This window comes from Apium graveolens, chromosome 1 (genome assembly GCF_009905375.1).
Source record: "Apium graveolens cultivar Ventura chromosome 1, ASM990537v1, whole genome shotgun sequence".
Classification (NCBI taxonomy): Eukaryota; Viridiplantae; Streptophyta; class Magnoliopsida; order Apiales; family Apiaceae; genus Apium; species Apium graveolens.
Genome location: NC_133647.1, coordinates 180,628,031 through 180,647,542, shown reverse-complemented (window position 1 = coordinate 180,647,542; position 19,512 = coordinate 180,628,031). Strand labels below are relative to the sequence as shown.

At 36.8% G+C, this 19,512-nt stretch overlaps 1 non-coding gene across 1 annotated transcript; it reads left to right on the top strand.

The window, feature by feature from the left end:
* Positions 1–17,835: 17,835 nt before the first annotated feature.
* Positions 17,836–17,942, top strand: LOC141680766 (small nucleolar RNA R71). The gene has a single exon (XR_012558411.1). It is a non-coding gene; the product is annotated as a small nucleolar RNA R71 (small nucleolar RNA).
* The last annotated feature ends 1,570 nt before the right edge of the window (positions 17,943–19,512 follow it).

Sequence of the window (19,512 nt, the reverse complement as noted above, 5' to 3'; positions counted from 1 at the left end):
GTATCGAAAACCAGGGCAAAAGTTTGTCTCAAACATGATAGGTGTAACCAAGATGGCTAACAATGCACAAGGCAATGTGAACAGTTCTGAGGAAATGACAATGACTACTCACCAACTTGAGCAGCTGTTGAAATTGTTGCCCAAAGATAGCTACAAACGTAATGACCCAGATGAGGAGCTCGGGTATGTTTTTCTAGGAATGGTGAATGCACAGAAAGGCAAAGTAAAGGAGGTGACAGTGACAAAACAAGGGGAATGGATTGTTGACCCAGGTGCATCCGACCACATGACATGTTCACTGGATAATTTAGTCAATGTGAAGGTAGCACCCTCTACTTTCACCATAAAATTACCCACTGGAGCTACAGCCTCTATAAGTCACATAGGGGATGTTATTCTTCCAAATAGTTTAAAGTTGTATGTTCCCTTATTTACTCACTATGTTTTGTCAATTCACAAATTGGCCAAGGATGCACTATGTGATGTGTTGTTTTAGCCAAGTCAATGTGTGGTTATTAACTCGAAAACAAAGAAGGTGATAGAAAAAGGAGTTCTTAAAGAAGGTCTGTATTATCTGCAGTGCAAAACAGACCCTTCAGAGGTATGCATGAGTGTAGTTGCAGACACTAGCTCTGTAAACAAATTCAGTCTTTGGCATCAAAGACTAGGGAATGCTTCTTTGTCCAAGATGAAGCATATTGACTGGATAAATCCTTTTCTGAACAATCAAACCCAAGTGCGCCTTACTTGTCCAATGGCAAAGCTGACAAATCAACCATTTCCGGTTAGCACTTTTCGGGCAGCTGCAGAATTTTCTCTTGTTCATGTCGACATTTGGGGACCGTATAAAGTTCTCACACGAGGTAAATTTTGATTCTTTCTCACCATTGTAGATGACTATAGCAGAATGACTTGGATCTACTTGTTAACTAAAAAATCAGATTATCTTAGTGTTATGATGGCATTTCAAAATTATGTGGTTACACACTTGAAGGGTGAGATTCGTACTATAAGAACTGATAATGCGCTTGAGTTTTCTGATAAAACATGTATTGAGTTCATGAATCAGAAAGGCATTCTTCATCAAAAATTGTATCCTTACACACCTCATCAAAATGCAAGGGTGGAAAGGAAGCACCGATATCTACTAGAGGTAGCTCGTGCATTGCGTTTTCAATCAGGCCTTCCCTTGTCTTTTTGGGGAGAGTGCATTTTAATTGCAGCACACTTGATCAATTTGTTACCAAATGCAACATTGAATTTCTGCACACCCTATGAGAAGTTGCATGAAGAAGTGCCTACTTATGAACACCTGAAGGTATTCAGATGTCTCACTTTTGGAAAAGATCCAAGTTGTCATAATGATAAGTTTCCTGCTAGAGGATATCCATCGGTTTTTGTGGGTTATCCTAGCTTATAAAAGTGATTTCGTTTGCTCAATTTAGTCTCAATGCAAATTTATATCACAAGACATGTAGTGTTCAATGAACAAGTGTTTCCACTCAATAAAAGCTCTACTCCTTCCTTCATCCAGCCATTTCCTGTTACACTGAAACAGCCAGAGCCACCAGCTTATATAGATGACAATGATAGCACTCTCTCAACTCCACTTTCTGATAGTGAAGAAGATGAGACAAATACCAACCCACCTGTACACACATTGCTGATACAGTAGAAGAATCAAGTGAGGAGGTGAGCTCTCCAACAACTACAACAAGTCCAGTGCTGCGACGCTCTACTAGAAATGTCAAGCCACCACAATGGTTAGAAGATTTTGTCAAACCACTATCCAATACCGCGGTTAGTGCATCTGCAGTGATATGTCAACCTGTAAACAGGACTTTTGGGTGCTTCTTGGCAAGAATTGCAGAGCACAAGGACCCTGTACATTTCCAACAGGCCATAACACAACCACAATGGGTTGATGCTATGAATGAAGAACTCGAGGCACTTGAGCTTAATCACACATGGGAGATCACTGAGCTTCCACCAAATAGGAAAGCTATTGGATACAAATGGATCTTCAAAACAAAGTACAAACCTGATGGGTCTGTGGACAAATATAAAGCACAGTTAGTTGTGTTGGGAAACAAGCAAACCTATGGAATCGATTACATGGAAACTTTCACTCCTGTTGCAAAAATGTCAACATTGCGAGCTTTGTTGGCTGTTGCAGCTATGATGGTTTGGGATGTTATTCACATGGACATTTCCAATGCGTTCTTACATGGAACATTGAATGAAATCATGTATATGAAGTTTCCACAAGGTTACTCTGGACTTGAGAGTGGAATTTCACATAATCTGGGTGAGATACATGCACAATTATCAACTATGTTGGTATGTCGACTGATTAAAGCTTTATATGGCTTGTGACAGGCACCACGTGAATGGTTTAACAAGTTGTATGAGACTCTCTTGGCTGCTGGTTTTACTCACTCCAAGGCTGATTACAGCCTATACACCAAAGTCACACCTACCTCTATAACCCTTGTTTTAATATATGTTGATGATCTTTTGATAAGTGTGAACTGTGATACTTCTATTATCAGCTTAAAGTCTGTGGTGTGTAGTACATTTCATATGAAGAACTTAGGTTCTGTCACATATTTCTTGGGTCTCGAAATCGATAGGACAACAGATGGATTTTTTATCTCACAAAAGAAATATGTGCTTGATCTCTTGGAAGAATTTGGGATGCTCAATGCTACTCCTCTGAAGTTACCTATGGATTCTCATTTCAAACTTACTCTAGAAAAAGGAACCATCCTTCTAGATCCTTATCCATTTCAAACGCTTCTGGGTAAATTGATTTATCTTACTCTCACTCACCCTGACTTGAGCTTTCCAGTGCACAACCTTGCTCAATTCATGTAACGTCCCACTAATTTCCACATGCAAGCTGCAAAGCGTGTGCTTCGTTATTTACTCATGAATCCTGGACAAGGCATACTTCTAGCTTCTACTTCTGCAGCTCAACTAACGGCATATTGTGATAGTGATTGGGCTAGTTGCCCAACCACATGAAAATCCACTACTGGCTACTGTGTTTTGCTTAGTACCTCTCCTATCTCGTGGAAAACTAAGAAACAATCTGTTGTTGCTCGGTCCATGACTGAAGCGGAATATCGAGCTTTGGCCTAAACATGCTGTGAAATTACTTGGTTGACAGCCTTACTCAAAGATCCGGGTCTTTCAACTTTACCTCCCACTGTTCTAAAGAGTGACAATCAAGTTGCGTTGTCTAATGCTGCGAATCCTATGTTACATGAGCGAACAAAGCACATCGAGCTCGATTGCCACTACATTCGTGATAAAATTGCAGATGGTTATGTTACTACTGTTCACGTTCCTTCGCATCAACAACTTGCAGATCTCATGACAAAGCCCTTAACAGTGAAGCAACATAACTATCTATTGCACAAGGTTGGGGTTCCGGTTGCACCTACGCCCATCTTGAGGGAGAGTATTGAAGGAGAAGAAGACATGCAGTCCCATGCAGTACCTTGAAGCCAAGATATTTCACCAAGTTTGCTGAAAAAACAGCAGGAATAGTTTTCACATTATTACTGCAGTGAACTATTCTTTTTTGTCTTATTTAGTATGTTAAGAATGACAAGTGTAATGGTACTAAGAGTACTTGTCTGAATCATTTAATAGTTTGTTATGGATGTATGGACTGTAGTGGATAAAATAACAAGCATGTAGTGTAATAAACTCATATGTGAGATTGCAGTATTTTGAATCAAACAAGTTTGCTTTCCCATATCCTATCTTTCTTTTCTGCACAGCTTCATATGCTTAATATCAAAAGTTTACAGAAACCAAGCAAAACTACTGAAGTAGTGACACCAGGTTCACTTAATTTCAGTAAAAATCATAATGATCCTTTATGTACCACTTTATGGTTCCATAAAATGGGATGCCTGGCGCATTCATAGTGTTTTGAAAATCAGTGCACTGTGAAATTATTAATCTGTAAACAATCTATTTCTCTATAAAAAGTTGTTCTTTCAACTCTAACTACTAGTGGTACAATTGAACAATTATTAATTCCCACAAACATTAGAGCTGCATACTTGACTCAGTAATCACAGAGACTGTGTTGTTGTCCCTAAACCATAAATATAAAGAAAAAATGAAGAACTTAAGAGTTATACTCTAAGCATATTATAACAGCAAATTTATTTTGAGTTCGAGAATTGAAAGTTAAACTTTTAGTGTCAACTTCCTAGAAAATTGTTCCCACCATCAATGGAGCAATCATTGCTTAAATTACTGTACAAGATTATAATCAGGACTTCTCTGATAACTAACCTATTAATCTTTATACAGATTTGTATAGGTTCAAATATAATTAGTATGACAAAGGTTAGCTTTTTTATATAATTATATTCGTTGTCTAATTACTAAAATATGCAATATATATATATATTTTTTTATAAAATTTAATTCTTAATATGACATTTTGTATTATATAATTTGTTCAAGCGCTTTATATTTATAAGATGCACTCTAAAAAACTAAAGTAAACCTCTTAGCTCCACTACTAAATTCACACTGAATAATGCAAGTATTTTCAAAACCAAAAAGATAAAAAAAGAAGATGTATAAGTAACCAAAAAAAGGAGATGGATAAATAATTTTTATAATTTAATACTTGTAAACTTCCTAATTACAAAAAAAGTAATTCAGGACAATTGCACCACAAGTTTGTTAAAAGGCTATTCCAGCGTCTATATTTTTTCCATTCTTGTGGATACATAGTATTGATCGATGTTGATGAATGTCATTATGCATAGTTAGCGTGCGGTTACCTTCACGGGAGAAGATTTTGTTAGCTTTGAGAAGTTGCAGAACCTGAAGTACATCTGCATAAAAATATAAATATTTATTAGATTCTTAAAAGTTTCAATGCATCCAATTTCCGATAGTTAATTAGCTCTCGGACTACGAACCAAGATCTACTATTATCATTTAAACAAACCAATAATAGATGGCAGATAATGTTAGCGTCTATTTATTTATGCCCTTCAAGGTTGCAATTGTTCTTGTAACATCAGAGAATATTTGTCATATTCAGGGTATTGAGCATAAGGATGCTGCATTCACCTGAGTATACAGCTATAAATACTATTAACAGAAATTACAGCTAATCAATTAGTTAGAGCTTAGCACTACTTCTATATATAGTCATTGTGTACCACAACTGTACACAACTGTGATGTAATATTGTTACAACTTTATTCTAAACATTCAATACAATTTCTCTTTCTCTAAATCATGTTCTTATTCTCTGCAATTCATCTTATTCAACTCTGTGTTTTTATTACTTGGTAAAAAAGAAAGCTAAGTTTAATATGGTATCAGAGTTTTACTTCTTCAACGACGATTGTTCCGCATCTTCAAACGCATCTACATCTTACAGATTCAGGTGTACTCTAATCAATTGAATCATGAACCTATACTTGTTCGTTGTTGCTCTATTGTTTCTCATTGAAGTTGATTTGTTTCATCATCAATATAGATTTACTTAGGGGTGTTCACGGATTGGTTTGGTCCAGATTCTTGTTTTTTTCGAACCGAACCAGTAAGAAAGGTTTTTTGAAAATCAAAACTAAACCAGACCAATTAAATGTCGAGACCAAACCAAACCAGACCATAAAATAACAGATTGGTTCGATTTTGAACCACGGTTTGAACTTAATCATTTACTTTTGTTTCATTTTTCTTAAACTTACAAGAAAATAGTTATTTAAGTAAATATAATATAAAATTTATCATATATTAGTATTATATATTACATAGAAGTACTATGATATATATTTATAAATATTTAGTTTACATATGACCTTCATATACTTTAATTTGATTTAAATAATACTAAGTATATGAATCCGAGTATAATTGTAACATATTAAGTGAAGTTTTTATTTAAAAAGTAATTTGATGTTTTTACTATAATATACACCCACACATAAAACAAAACCATACATTATAATCTTAACTTATCGGTATAAAGTATAATTTTTATATATTATTATATAACGGTCCGGTTTGGTCTAAACGATTTTAATATTGGAAATCATGAACCAAACCATTTATGCGTGAACGGTCCGGTTAACCGAACCATTGAAAACAGTTTTAGCGGTTTTGGTTTTTCTTGGTTCGGATTGTCGTGGTCCGGTCCGGATTCACGGTTTGACGGATTTTTTGAACACCCCTAGATTTATTGTTGATTTCTCTGTAATCGTTCCTAAATCTCCCTAAATTGTTGTGTGTTGATATATAGTTTCATCTATATCAGTTGATTGTTAATTTTATTCATTGTTTGAGTGAATCACGTCAGTTTTTATCTCTAAAGCCATTGATTCAATGGCGTCAAGTAGCGTTAATCCATGGACTAGACCTCTTGTGTCATCTCCAGGTCTAGATCCGTCTAGTATTCTTTACATTCATCATTCAGATGCAAACACTTCACAACTCGTGTCTGTCAAGTTTAATGGAACAGGCTATAGTAATTGGAAATGTTCTATCATGCTAAGGTTATCCGCTAAAAAATAATATTTGTTTTATTGATGGAACAATCATAAAACCTAATGTTGGAATTGTTGAGTTTAAAGCCTGGGAACGCTGTAATGATTTGATCTATTCATGGTTACTGAACAACTTAGATGAGTCCATATCTCGCCGTTCTATGTTTTTCAAAACAGCTCGAGAGATTTGGCTTGACTTGGAAGATAGATTTGGTTATGCATCTATTACACAAATCTTCTCTATTGAATAACAACTTGCTGATCTCAGTCAAGGATATAAGAGTATTTCAAATTTTTTCACAGAAATTAAGGCTTTATGGGATGCTATGAAGGATATTAGTCCTATATCTTGTTGCACTTGCAATAAATGCACCTGTAATGTGTCACAAAGAGTGCTGCAAATGCAACAGGATCAAAGGTTATTGCAGTTTATGATGAAACTTATTGATAGATTTGCTGCTGTAAGAGGCAATATCTTAATACAAAAACCATTGCCCAGTCTCTCAAATGCCTTTAGAATGTTCTCTCAAGAAGAAAGACATCAAGAGTTGTCTACTCTAAGTGCACAAACTGAATCTCTGGCTTTTGTTGTTGATAATAAAAGGAATTATAGGCCAGGAGTACCTTATTCTCAAAGGTCAACTAATACAGGAAAAGCACATATCAACTCTGCTGGTGGTACTGGTTCAACTGGAAATGGCTATAGTTCTGGATTTAAAAAGGGAAATAATTACTTTTGCACTCATTGCAACATTGCTGGACACAATATTGAAAGGTGTTTTAAAGTACATGGATATTCTCTAAACTTCAAGAACAATAAGGATAGAAGATTTGCTGCAGTTTCTCATACTCCTCCTGGTGCTGACATAATAAATGCATCTCTATCCTCTTCTGCTAATCCTACCATTATTGTGGCTCATTATGAACATCTCATGGAGCTTCTTAATAAACAGAATAATTCTACAGACTCACATGATTCTTCTCATCATGCCATGTTAGCTGGTAAGATCTGTTTGCTAGCTGACAACATCTTTAATATCGAATGGTTGCTTGATAGTGGTGCAACTGACCATATTTGCTCAAACTTGAGCATGTTTCTTACTTATTAACCAGTTACTGGTCCCTCTGAATTCATTATAGTTCCAGATGGAAGAAAGATTCCCATAATACATATTGGATCTGTCAAAATACAAGACACGGTTCTGCATAATGTCTTGCATATCCCTTTATTTCAGTATAATTTGATTTCAGTTCACAAGTTATGTGCTGATATGACATGTTCAATCATTTTTACTGGAACTGACTGTTTGCTACAGGACCCTTTGCAGAAAATGAATCCAATTCTTCTTGGTAAGTATCAAAATGAGCTTTACAGGACTTCTTTTACTCAAGATTCAGTTACCAGATCCAGTCTTCTCAGAGTGAAGGAGGATGCTAGCATTTGGCATCTCAGATTAGGTCATGTCCCTTTTCATAGACTCAAACTCATACCAGCTTTATCAAGTCTGAAGTCTTCTTATTCAGAAATTATTTGTCAAATGTGTCCTCTAGCTAAACAAACTAGATTAGTATTTCCTCATAACAGCATTCAGACTAAGTCTCCATTTGAGTTGCTACATATTGATGTATGGGGACCCTACAAAGTTAAATCACATAATGGATGTAATCAAGTTCTTACTATAGTAGATGATTTCAGTCATTTTACTTGGGTTCATATGCTCAAATTCAAAACTGATTATGTTCATATTATGGCTGATTTTTTCACTTGTGTTGAAACTCAATATAAAACCAAAGTTCAACAGAGCAGGTCTGATAATGCTGCAGAATTATGTCAAGGCTTAATGCATAAATTGTTCTAGAGCAAGGGCATTTTTCATCAGACAAGTTGTAGTCACACTCCTCAGCAAAATGGAGTAGTGGAACGGAAGCATAGGCATCTGCTTGAAACTGCAATGGCTTTGTTCTTTCAGTCTAAACTTCCACAGCAATATTGGAATGAGAGTGTGCTGTGTGCTACTTACTTGATTAACAGACTTCCTCTCCAAAGCATTCAAAATGCAACACCCTTCTACAAATTAACTGGTAAAGAACCTTCTCTTGATCACTTAAGAGTTATTGGTAGTCTTTGTTTTGTCTCTACAATTGCTGATCATAGAAGCAAATTTGATCAAAGATCTGCTGCTTGTGTTTTTCTTGGATATTCAGTATCTCAGAAAGGTTACAAAGTTTTAAACCTTTGTACTCATCAAATTTCCGTTTCTAGGGATGTTGTCTTTCATGAATCTCATTTTCCTTTTCACTCACATGATGCTCCTAATTCTTTTCTAACTCATATATATCTTCCATCTGTCACCTCTTCTTGCTTTGATGAATCTTTTAATTCAAAATCTAATTTTACTCATCCCACACTATCACCAACTGATGACTCTATTATGACACCCAATTTTGACACAACTAGTGAATCTGATTCTAGTCATGTGGCTTCTTCTGATTCTGATTTACTTGATCTTAGTGTTTCTCCCCACATTACACCTAGTATTACTGTCCCATTGAGAAGATCCACTCGTGTTTAGAAACCTCCAGCCTATCTTAGTTCTTATCACTGTAACACTGTGTCCACACCAATATATTGGTGCAATCTTTTTTAGCTTGCACCTCCCCTTCCATCTTCATCATCTTGTGCTATTATTGAACTTCGAACTTACAAAAAAACAGCTTTACAACCTGTTTGGGTTCAAGCAATGCAGACTGAACTTCAAGCCTTACATGCTAATCATACATGGGATTTAGTTCCACTTCCTCCTCACAAGAAACCTACGGTTTTAAATGGGATTTTAAAGTAAAACTTAAATTTGATGGATCACTTGAGTGTTGCAAGGCTCGTCCGGTAGCTATGGGCTACAATCAACATTTTGGTATTGATTATGCTGAAACATTTTCTCCCGTTAAAATGAGTAATGTTCGCACCCTTTTGGCTGTAGCAGGTTCTAAACAGTGGGATTTACATCAGTTAGACATGAACAATGCTTTCCTCCATGGCAATTTGAAGGAGGAGGTGTATATGAAAGTACCATAGGGGGTTCCTAATCCTTGCAATTTTGTTTGTTTGCTTCGAAAATCTCTGTATGGTTTAAAACAGGTCTCTCGGGAGTGGCATGAGAAATTAGTGGAAGAGTTACTTTGTCAAGGTTTTACTCAATCTCGTAATGACTATAGTTTGTTTATTAAGAAACAACTTGGTCTTATTTGTATTGTTGCCGTCTATGTTGATGATGTGATATTAACTGAGGATGATGTTCATGCCATTTCTCATCTTAAATCTTATTTAGATGCCCTGTTTGGAATTAAAGATCTTGGTCAGCTGCATTATTTCTTGGGGATTGAGGTAACTCATTCACCTGATGGTATTATTTTGTGTCAAAGAAAGTTTGCTACTAAATTATTAGCTGAAGCTGCATTTGATGTTACTCATCATGTTTGTACCCCATTACCAGTCCATCTCAAATTATCCAGTGTTGAAGGGATTTTATTTTCAAATCCTGAGTTGTACAGATCTCTTGTTGGTAAGCTCAACTATCTAACTAATACTCGGCCAGATCTTTCATATACGTTCAAATATTGAGTCAATACATGCATACTCCTCATGACACTCATTTGGCTGCTCTTCATCACACTTTACGTTATTTAGCTGGTACTGTCCATCAAGGAATCATGCTGAAAGCCTCAGACTAGCTCAAGTTGCAGGCTTTTTCCGATGCTGATTGGGGTTCTTATCTGGATTCTCATCGTTCTATCATAAGTTATGTTATGTTGTTAGGAGATTCACATATTTCGTGGAAATCTAAGAAACAACACATAATTTCTAAATCTTCTGCAGAAGCCGAATATCGTGCAATGGCTTCTGCAGCTGCTGAGGTCACATGGCTTGTCCGTTTGCTGGATGAACTTGGTTTATCTAAACGGAAACCTGTGCTGCTTCACTGTGATAATCATCGGATCTACATATTGTGATAATCAAGCACTCACTCTTGTAATCAAGCTTTTTGCATTGCTGAATATGGATTAGCCCTAAAATTAAACCTTTCGTTATAGTTTTTTTTAGCTTTCTTGGTTATTTAGAGTAATACCTATGCTAGATTCAAAATGACTATAGCCACCGCTATAATTTGGCACCAAAAGAAAATATATAACTTCAACTCTAATGCCAGTTGCAATTTGCAACTAAATGATTTCATAAATAATCTGCCCCCCCTCTCTCCCCCTCACTCCCTCTCCCGCGCGCCCTCGCCCCCCCCCCTCTCTCTCCGGAATTTGATTAAAGCATGCCAATATGAATTCAATATATGGTTATTTTATGATGTGGTTAGATGGATATATGCATTTTTGGTTTTTAAATTTTGAACCAAGTACAAATCTGATTATATTTGCATCTAAATATGAAACCCTTTGGTGTTGAGCTTCTCGACATTTGGTTACAAATTATTAAAATGGGACCAACTTTAGCATTGCACTGGACTTGCTAAACCTTTCTTATCTAACTAGCTAACACCGCATATGATAGATAACTTTTGTACAATCTGTGACCTGACAAGTACTATGTAAAATATTGGCACATCAAGTAAATAGGTAGGATGCCTAAAATTTTTGAAATCAAATAACTTAAAATACTGTAATCATCTCAAAACAAAATTAGCAAACAGTCAGAAAGTCCTGGCTCACATGGATTAAAATAATGTAAATTATTCTTAATGTAAACCGAAATTAGTACTCCCACTCACCTCAGCTTGTGTTCCGATTTCTAGTCAGAGGGTCGCTAATTTAAGTGATCAATGTATAGTTCTTGGAATTCTGAATTTATACATAGGTCGCATCTCTAATTCTCTATGTTACCCATGCCCCAAGCCCGATGTGTAACGCGGAAATAAATAACAAGTTGGTATGTAGTTGCTAATGGATATCCAGTACTAATAAAAAAACTCAACTAAAAGACCTAAAGTAATAGTGTTATATGCAGCTCAAGCATCCCGTATAAAGCTTTTTGAACACAGTGATAAATCAACCAAATTCAATAATAGGAATGATACATAAGTCAACAGATTGAAGTCAACAGATGAAGTCAAGGGGTTATTAGTGTAATTATACATATAGTGCCAAGTATAAAATAGTCTTTTATAGAGAGTTCGTTACATTTCTGTTAGTTGGATTCTATATAATCATCATCATTGTGATGTAATAAACTAAGGTTGATAGATGCATTCTTGAGAGATAATGTTTGTGATTTGTTAATTAGCTTGAATGTAAACAATGGCTATGCATTTCTTCATGGTATCAGAGCTGTTGTTGTTCAATTAGAGCTGATTTAGTTCGTACATACATTAGATCTTGAAGAAGTTAAAGTTTTCGTTAACAATCTATTGATTTTGAGCTTGAAAAGCGTAACAATGGCGTCAAGTAGTAGATTTTCATTTATGGATATGCAAAATCGGTTATTTATGCATCCGAGTGATGGACCTACATCTATCAATGTGATTAAATTGCAAGGAGCATGTGATTACAGAACCTGGAAAAGATCCATGGAAATTCAATTATCATCAAAGCGAAAGCTAGGGTTCGTTACTGGAAGCGAGCTGCGAAGTTCTATAGGTGGAACTGATGGCGTTCAATGAGATACGTGTAATAACATGGTAATTGCTTGGATTCATAATAATGTCTCAGATTCTATTAAGGAACTCGATATTGTTTGTTAATAATGCTAGTGATGCGTGGAAAATACTGGAAAAATGATTTCAAGTTGTGAATGGATCTAGGAAGTATAAACTGTGTAGAGATTTGTTTAATCTGAAACAAAATGGAGTATCACTTCTTAAATATTATACTGCTATGAGTATCATCTGGTCAGAATTGGAAGATATGAATGCCTTGCCTGTAATTACCACTCTAACATATGAAATTAGAGTATTAATGAAGACTTTAGATGTACGGAAACAAGAAGCAAAGTTGTTTCAGTTTTTGAATGGTTTAGATGATGAGTATGGGGCTCATAGGAGTCAATTGTTAATGATGGATCCATTTCCAAGTGTGGAAATAGCTTGTTCTGTGATTCAACAAGAAGAGACACAGAGAGAAATATTAAAAATGACTGTGGGTCAGAGTAGTGAAATAGCTGTAATGTATAGCAAAGGAGGTAATCATGGAAACAGTAATGGATCCGGTAGTTCAGAAAGGTGTATTGAGTGTGGAGGTAGAGGACATAGTAAAGACAATTGTTGGACCATTATTGGTTATCCAAAATGGCACAACAAATACAGGAAGAATTTTACATCAAAGATTGGAAATGTTGCTGGTAGATGGCAATTAGGGAGAAGTAACAACCGAAGGATGGAAAACTCTACATCTGTTTAAGATGATGAGAATGTGGCTGATGAGAATGTTATGATAACCAGTAAACAACTGGAACAATTTGTTAGGGCGAAAACACGCGCTAATATTCACGCAAGTATACGCGTTCACAAGTAGTATAAGATATAAATCAGATTCGTTCCCACAGAGACTGGTTTAGGTTAAGTTCAATTTATGCACCTATGCAACAATGTATGGTTATCGCTCAATGCTAAGATAAATAACAAATTGGGTTTTTATTAAACTAAGAGATTATACTAAATAACATTAACTAAGAGAATTGAGGTTGAATTACTATATATGACAAACATGAGATTCTAACTTCATTATATACTTCATTCAATAGCCTTATTGTTTTTAACCTTAGCATGTGATGGTGATGACACTAATCAGATAACACGAAACTGATAAACGCCAACTTTCGTTGCACGAGTACCATTCTACCAGACATCCACAAAAGAGATAGAAGCTGAATAGGCACCAATTATATTGAGACCCTATATGTCTATAGAATTTGACAACATAACGGTTTAAGAACAAGTTATCTATCTTGATTACATAGGGCAAGTAAAACGGTTAGAGTTACCTACGAATCATGTATACACATACAAGAACCTATGCTAGCATGGCAATTTCTAAACTTCTATATTCACTGTCGCTTCAATAGAGATTAACACGCTATCTTATATGTTAGCTACGCACATAAGACGAATAAGCACAACCAATACTAGGATATCAATCAATCACCACACACCAAGATATCGAAACAATTAACTATTGAAATTCATAAGTAATTCCGCTAGAACCCCATGACAACGATTAGCCCATAATCGAACTCATCGTCACCATGGGTTCCAATGAAAGCATGGTATAAACAAGGTCTTAATAAACTAAATAATAATCAAAGTATGAATAAACGAGATCTAGGTTCAACAAGAACGAAAACGAGCATCCAAAGTTACAACTAATTTAAAGAATCACAAGTTGAAAACAAGATCTTCTTTTTCGGAGTTGTTCTGTGCTTCTAGGTCTTCTCCTTGGTATCCTAATCTTCCCGGATGATGAAAACCCTTTTTTTAAGTATATATACGCCCCTAGTGGACCTGGACCCTTAAAATCATCAAATTCTACTCAAAAAAGGCTTTTTCAGCGAAATCAGCGACCAACCGCGCCCTGAGCGGCCGCTCAGCTCTCCTGAGCGGGCGCTCAGCTCTCTGAGCGGGCGCTCAGCTCTGCTGAGCGGGCGCTCAGCTACTGACTGGGAAAAATATTCTGATGAATCTTGTTTTGGCCATAACTTGAGTTCTACTCGTCAGAATTAGGCGATTCAACTGCCCACGTGAAGCTATTGAGATTCTCTACAACTTGACAATGGCCTTGGATTCCAATTCTGATCACTTTTCATCATATTTCCTTTAAAATCTCTTTTCTTCTTTTAACTAATACCTGAAATGCAATAACACAAAAACACATCAAAATACCAACAACTTGAGTCCAAAACACCAATTTAATCTTGTAATAAAGCATTCCAAGTGGATATAAAATCCACTTATCACACCCCCAAACTTGAATCAATGCTTGTCCTCAAGCATAAACAGACTCAAAACTATAAAATAAACCTAATGCATGAATGCAACTATGTGAATGCAACTAAATGATAATGCAATCGATCCCCTCAGAATAACCATAACCAAATGAATAAACCAATGCCTCTAAAAATGCAATGGCTTTAAACAAAGCTCAAATAAATCCCACAAACCAACTCACAACCCAGAAACGTGCGTGTGTGGATGCTTAACAGATTTACTCTCGATACTAGATCAATAAGCATAACTTATCTATCATCGAAACAATCAAAAGTTTATAAACAGAATAGACAATAAACACATTATGACTCACAACACCTCCTTTCTACTAGAGTTATACAAGGATTCACACTATTATTGAACACATAACAAAGATGCTTATTTGATCGTGCAATGAATGAGGTCCCAAAAGTCTTATACAATAATACCCATGTAGCGAGCGTTAGGTTAGTGGATCCCAGACTATAAAAGCCTTAGGTCACTAGGCACAAAGTCCCCTAGAACTTAATAACTCGAGTATTAAAGAGCTCACTCTTGATCAATTATGCATAAACACATACTTTTTTCTTTCTTTTTTTTCTTTTTTTTTCTTCTTTTTTCAACAATTTCTGAATGAGTGCGTTTCGCTCCATCTCATTCAACCCTAGACTACTCATAAAAATATGAGCCGGCTACTAGCCATTTGACACCTAGCCTTACAACAACTAGCAATGAAATCCAAGTTTTTCTCCAGATAAAAAGAATCAGTGTTTTTACATCACTACGAGAATATCACAAATTCTAAATATAACCAAGTGATTAAATCTCAACAACAAGCAAGTATGATCATGATCTAGATCAAAAGCAACCCTATAAGACTTTGTGAAAATATTTATTTCTGGCATGCAAATTAATTCATTAGGACTTAAGCATCCCTCTATTCGTCATCACCACACTGAAATCAACATCAACTTATCAAATATCATAGTTCATCTTAAGGGATCATGCTAAACATGCATGCAAATGCAACTATATGAAATTACATAAAAACAAACAAATACGTCCTAAATGAACAATCATGCAAAAATATGAATGAAGTACAACTAAACATGCAACATAAATCTATATGAATCTATATGGACACACACTACTAATCCTTACATTATCACCCCCAAACTTAAAATTTTCAATGTCCTCATTGAAGGTAATAATAAGGATTTCAGGCATACCTAGTCGTCGGAAAGATCACCCTCTTCGGGTGGAGGATCAGGTGGCCAATCAACCTCGCCACTAGTGTCTCGGAAAATAGTACCGAAAGCGTGTGTCAAATCTGCAGCAAAATGACGGTGAATGTCGTGCATGGCCTCCATACGCCTAATTACTCGCCTGTACTGCTCGTCACCAACACCAGTCCTATCAACTACCTGCTGCACATGAGAAGAACCCTCTATAGACACTGGAGGATCCGTTCGGCTACCCTCTACATCATCAAAGATATATCCCAACCCCTTGTCAGGGGGTGCACCTAAGAATGAATAACTCAAGTGATTTGGTAGTGGGTTGAGCTCAAGTGTAGGAGCATCTTCAATAGACGACTCGAGACGATCCTGAGAAATTTTCAGCTCTGCTAACCCAAGAGAATCGAATGGCACATCCAACTTCCTCTTCCACAGAGGTGCATTCAAAACCTGAATTTGCTCTACTTTAAAGCACTCCTCTTTAGTTGTGGGTAATTTTATTTCCTTGAACACATTGAAAGTGACCTTCTGATCATGAACCTTCATCGTAAGCTCTCCTTTTTGCACATCGATCATAGTTCGGCCTGTAGCTAAGAATGGTCTTCCCAAGATAATGGGAATCTTCTTATCTTCCTCGAAATCAAGAATTATAAAGTCAGCAGGGAAGAAGAGTTTATCCACCTTGACCAAGACATCCTCCACTATACCTCGTGGATAAGCGATGGAACGGTCAGCTAGTTGCAATGACATGTATGTTGGTTTCGGCTCAGGCAGACCAAGCTTCTTGAAGATAGATAAGGGCATCAGATTGATGCTAGCTCCTAAATCACATAAATACTTGTCGAACGACAAGTTTCCGATGGTGCAAGGAATAGTGAAGCTTCCAGGATCTTTAAGCTTCGGAGGCAACTTCTGTTACAGCACAGCACTGCATTCCTCCGTTAGAGCAACGGTCTCTAAGTCATCGAGCTTCACTTTCCGAGAGAGAATACCTTTCATAAACCTCGCATAGCTAGGCATCTGTTCAAGAGCTTCAGCGAAAGGTATGTTGATATGAAGTTTCTTGAACACCTCCAGAAACTTCTCAAACTGCTTATCCGGATTTTTCTTCTGCAGCCTCTTTGGAAAATGAGGTGGAGGATAGATCTGTTTCTCCCCTGTATTACCCTCAGGAGGAGTGTATTCCACAGTAGTCTTCCTTGGTTCCACCTCTACTTCCTTCTGCACATCTTCTTCAGCCACAACTGCATTTTCTGAATCTTGAGATTTTTCAGGCTCTTCGTCTTGCTGAATTTGGGGGCTTGCGACCTTTCCAGACCTTAAGGTGATGGCGTTCACATGTTCTTCAACTTCCCTCTTTCCTGGATTGGCTTCTGTATCACTAGGAAGCGTTCCTGGTGGTCGATTCAATAAGGCATTAGCAATTTGCCCTATTTGGTTCTCCAGAGTCTTGATAGAAACAGCTTGGCTTTGGCATATAAGAGCCTGGTTTTTGCACATAAGCCTCAACTCCTCTAATTCAGATTTTTCATTTGAAGATAGACCTGCATCATGAGTTTGTTGTTGAAGTTGGAGTTGTTGCTGAAAACCAAGAGAGTTGAACAGCTTATTTCCAAACGGATGGAACGGCTGTTGCATCACATTCTGATTGTTGCTCCAGCTGAAGTTAGGATGATTCCAGTTGTCAGGATGATAAGTGTCTGGAACTGGTTGTTGCGATCTCTGAAAGTTGCTCACAAACTGAGCTGAGTCGCTAGATATAGCGCATTGCTCTGTCGCATGCGGACCTGCACACAGCTCACAAACACTAATATCTGCTTAACACCATAGTTAGCCAGAGAATCGATCTTCATAGACAATGCCTTTAGTTGAGCAGTGATAGCCGTAGCTGTATCCACCTCAAGTACTCCTGCTACCTTGTCCTGTGGATATCTCTGGGTTGGATACTGATATTTATTAGCAGCCATCAGTTCAATTAGATCATAAGCTTCTTTATAGCTCTTTGCCCATAATGCTCCGCCTGATGCTGCATCGAACATGGGTCTGGACTGTGCTCCCAACCCATTGTAAAAACAAGTGATGATCATCCAATCAGGAATTCCATGATGAGGACACTTCCTAAGCATCTCCTTGTAGCGCTCCCAAGCTTCACTTAGCGATTCTCCCGTTTGCTGCGTAAATTGAGTAATAGCGTTTCTGATTGCAGCTGTCTTCGCCATAGGAAAGAATTTAGTAAGGAATTTCTGAGCAAGATCCTCCCAAGTAGTAATCGAACCAGCTGGTGGAGAGTGTAACCAGCTCTTAGCCTTGTCCCTCAGAGAGAATGGGAACAGTCTCAGCTTCACAGCATCTTCAGAAACACCGTTGAACTTGAAGGTGTCGCATATTTCAATGAAATCCCTAATGTGTGTATTGGGATCTTCCGTTGGAGAACCCCCAAACTGGACTGAAGTCTGTACCCATTGAATTATGCCAGGCTTGATCTCAAAGGTATTAGCTGTGATAGCTGGCCGGACAATACTAGATTGAATGTCATTGATCCTGGGTTGAGAAAAGTCCATTAAGGCTTTCGTTCATGCTGCTGGATCTCCCATTGTAATGAGTACCTGAAACACAAACAAATAAACTGTGAAAGTAAAAGAATCCAAGTCAATGAACTTTAACGACCACTGATGACAAGCACATAAACTAAAAATTAACACCGAGTCCCCGGCAGCGGCGCCAAAAACTTGTTAGGGCGAAAACACGCGCTAATATTCACGCAAGTATACGCGTTCGCAAGTAGTATAAGATATAAATCAGATTCGTTCCCACAGAGACTGGTTTAGGTTAAGTTCAATTTATGCACCTATGCAATAATGTATGGTTATCGCTCAATGCTAAGATAAATAACAAATTGGGTTTTTATTAAACTAAGAGATTATACTAAATAACATTAACTAAGAGAATTGAGGTTGAATTACTATATATGACAAACATGAGATTCTAACTTCATTATATAATTCATTCAATAGCCTTATTGTTTTTAACCTTAGCATGTGATGGTGATGACACTAATCAGATAACACGAAACTGATAAACGCCAACTTTCGTTGCACGAGTACCATTCTACCAGACATCCACAAAAGAGATAGAAGCTAAATAGGCACCAATTATATTGAGACCCTATATGTCTATAGAATTTGACAACATAACGGTTTAAGAACAAGTTATCTATCTTGATTACATAGGGCAAGTAAAACGGTTAGAGTTACCTACGAATCATGTATACACATACAAGAACCTATGCTAGCATGGCAAGTTCTAAACCTCTATATTCACTGTCGCTTCAATAGAGATTAACACGCTATCTTATATGTTAGCTACGCACATAAGACGAATAAGCACAACCAATACTAGGATATCAATCAATCACCACACACCAAGATATCGAAACAATTAACTATTGAAATTCATAAGTAAATCCGCTAGAACCCCATGACAACGATTAGCCCATAATCGAACTCATCGTCACCATGGGTTCCAATGAAAGCATGGTATAAACAAGGTCTTAATAAACTAAATAATAATCAAAGTATGAATAAACGAGATCTAGGTTCAAGAAGAACAAAAACGAGCATCCAAAGTTACAACTAATTTAAAGAATCACAAGTTGAAAACAAGATCTTCTTTTTCGGAGTTGTTCTGTGCTTCTAGGTCTTCTCCTTGGTATCCCAATCTTCCCGGATGATGAAAACCCTTTTTTTAAGTATATATACGCCCCTAGTGGACCTG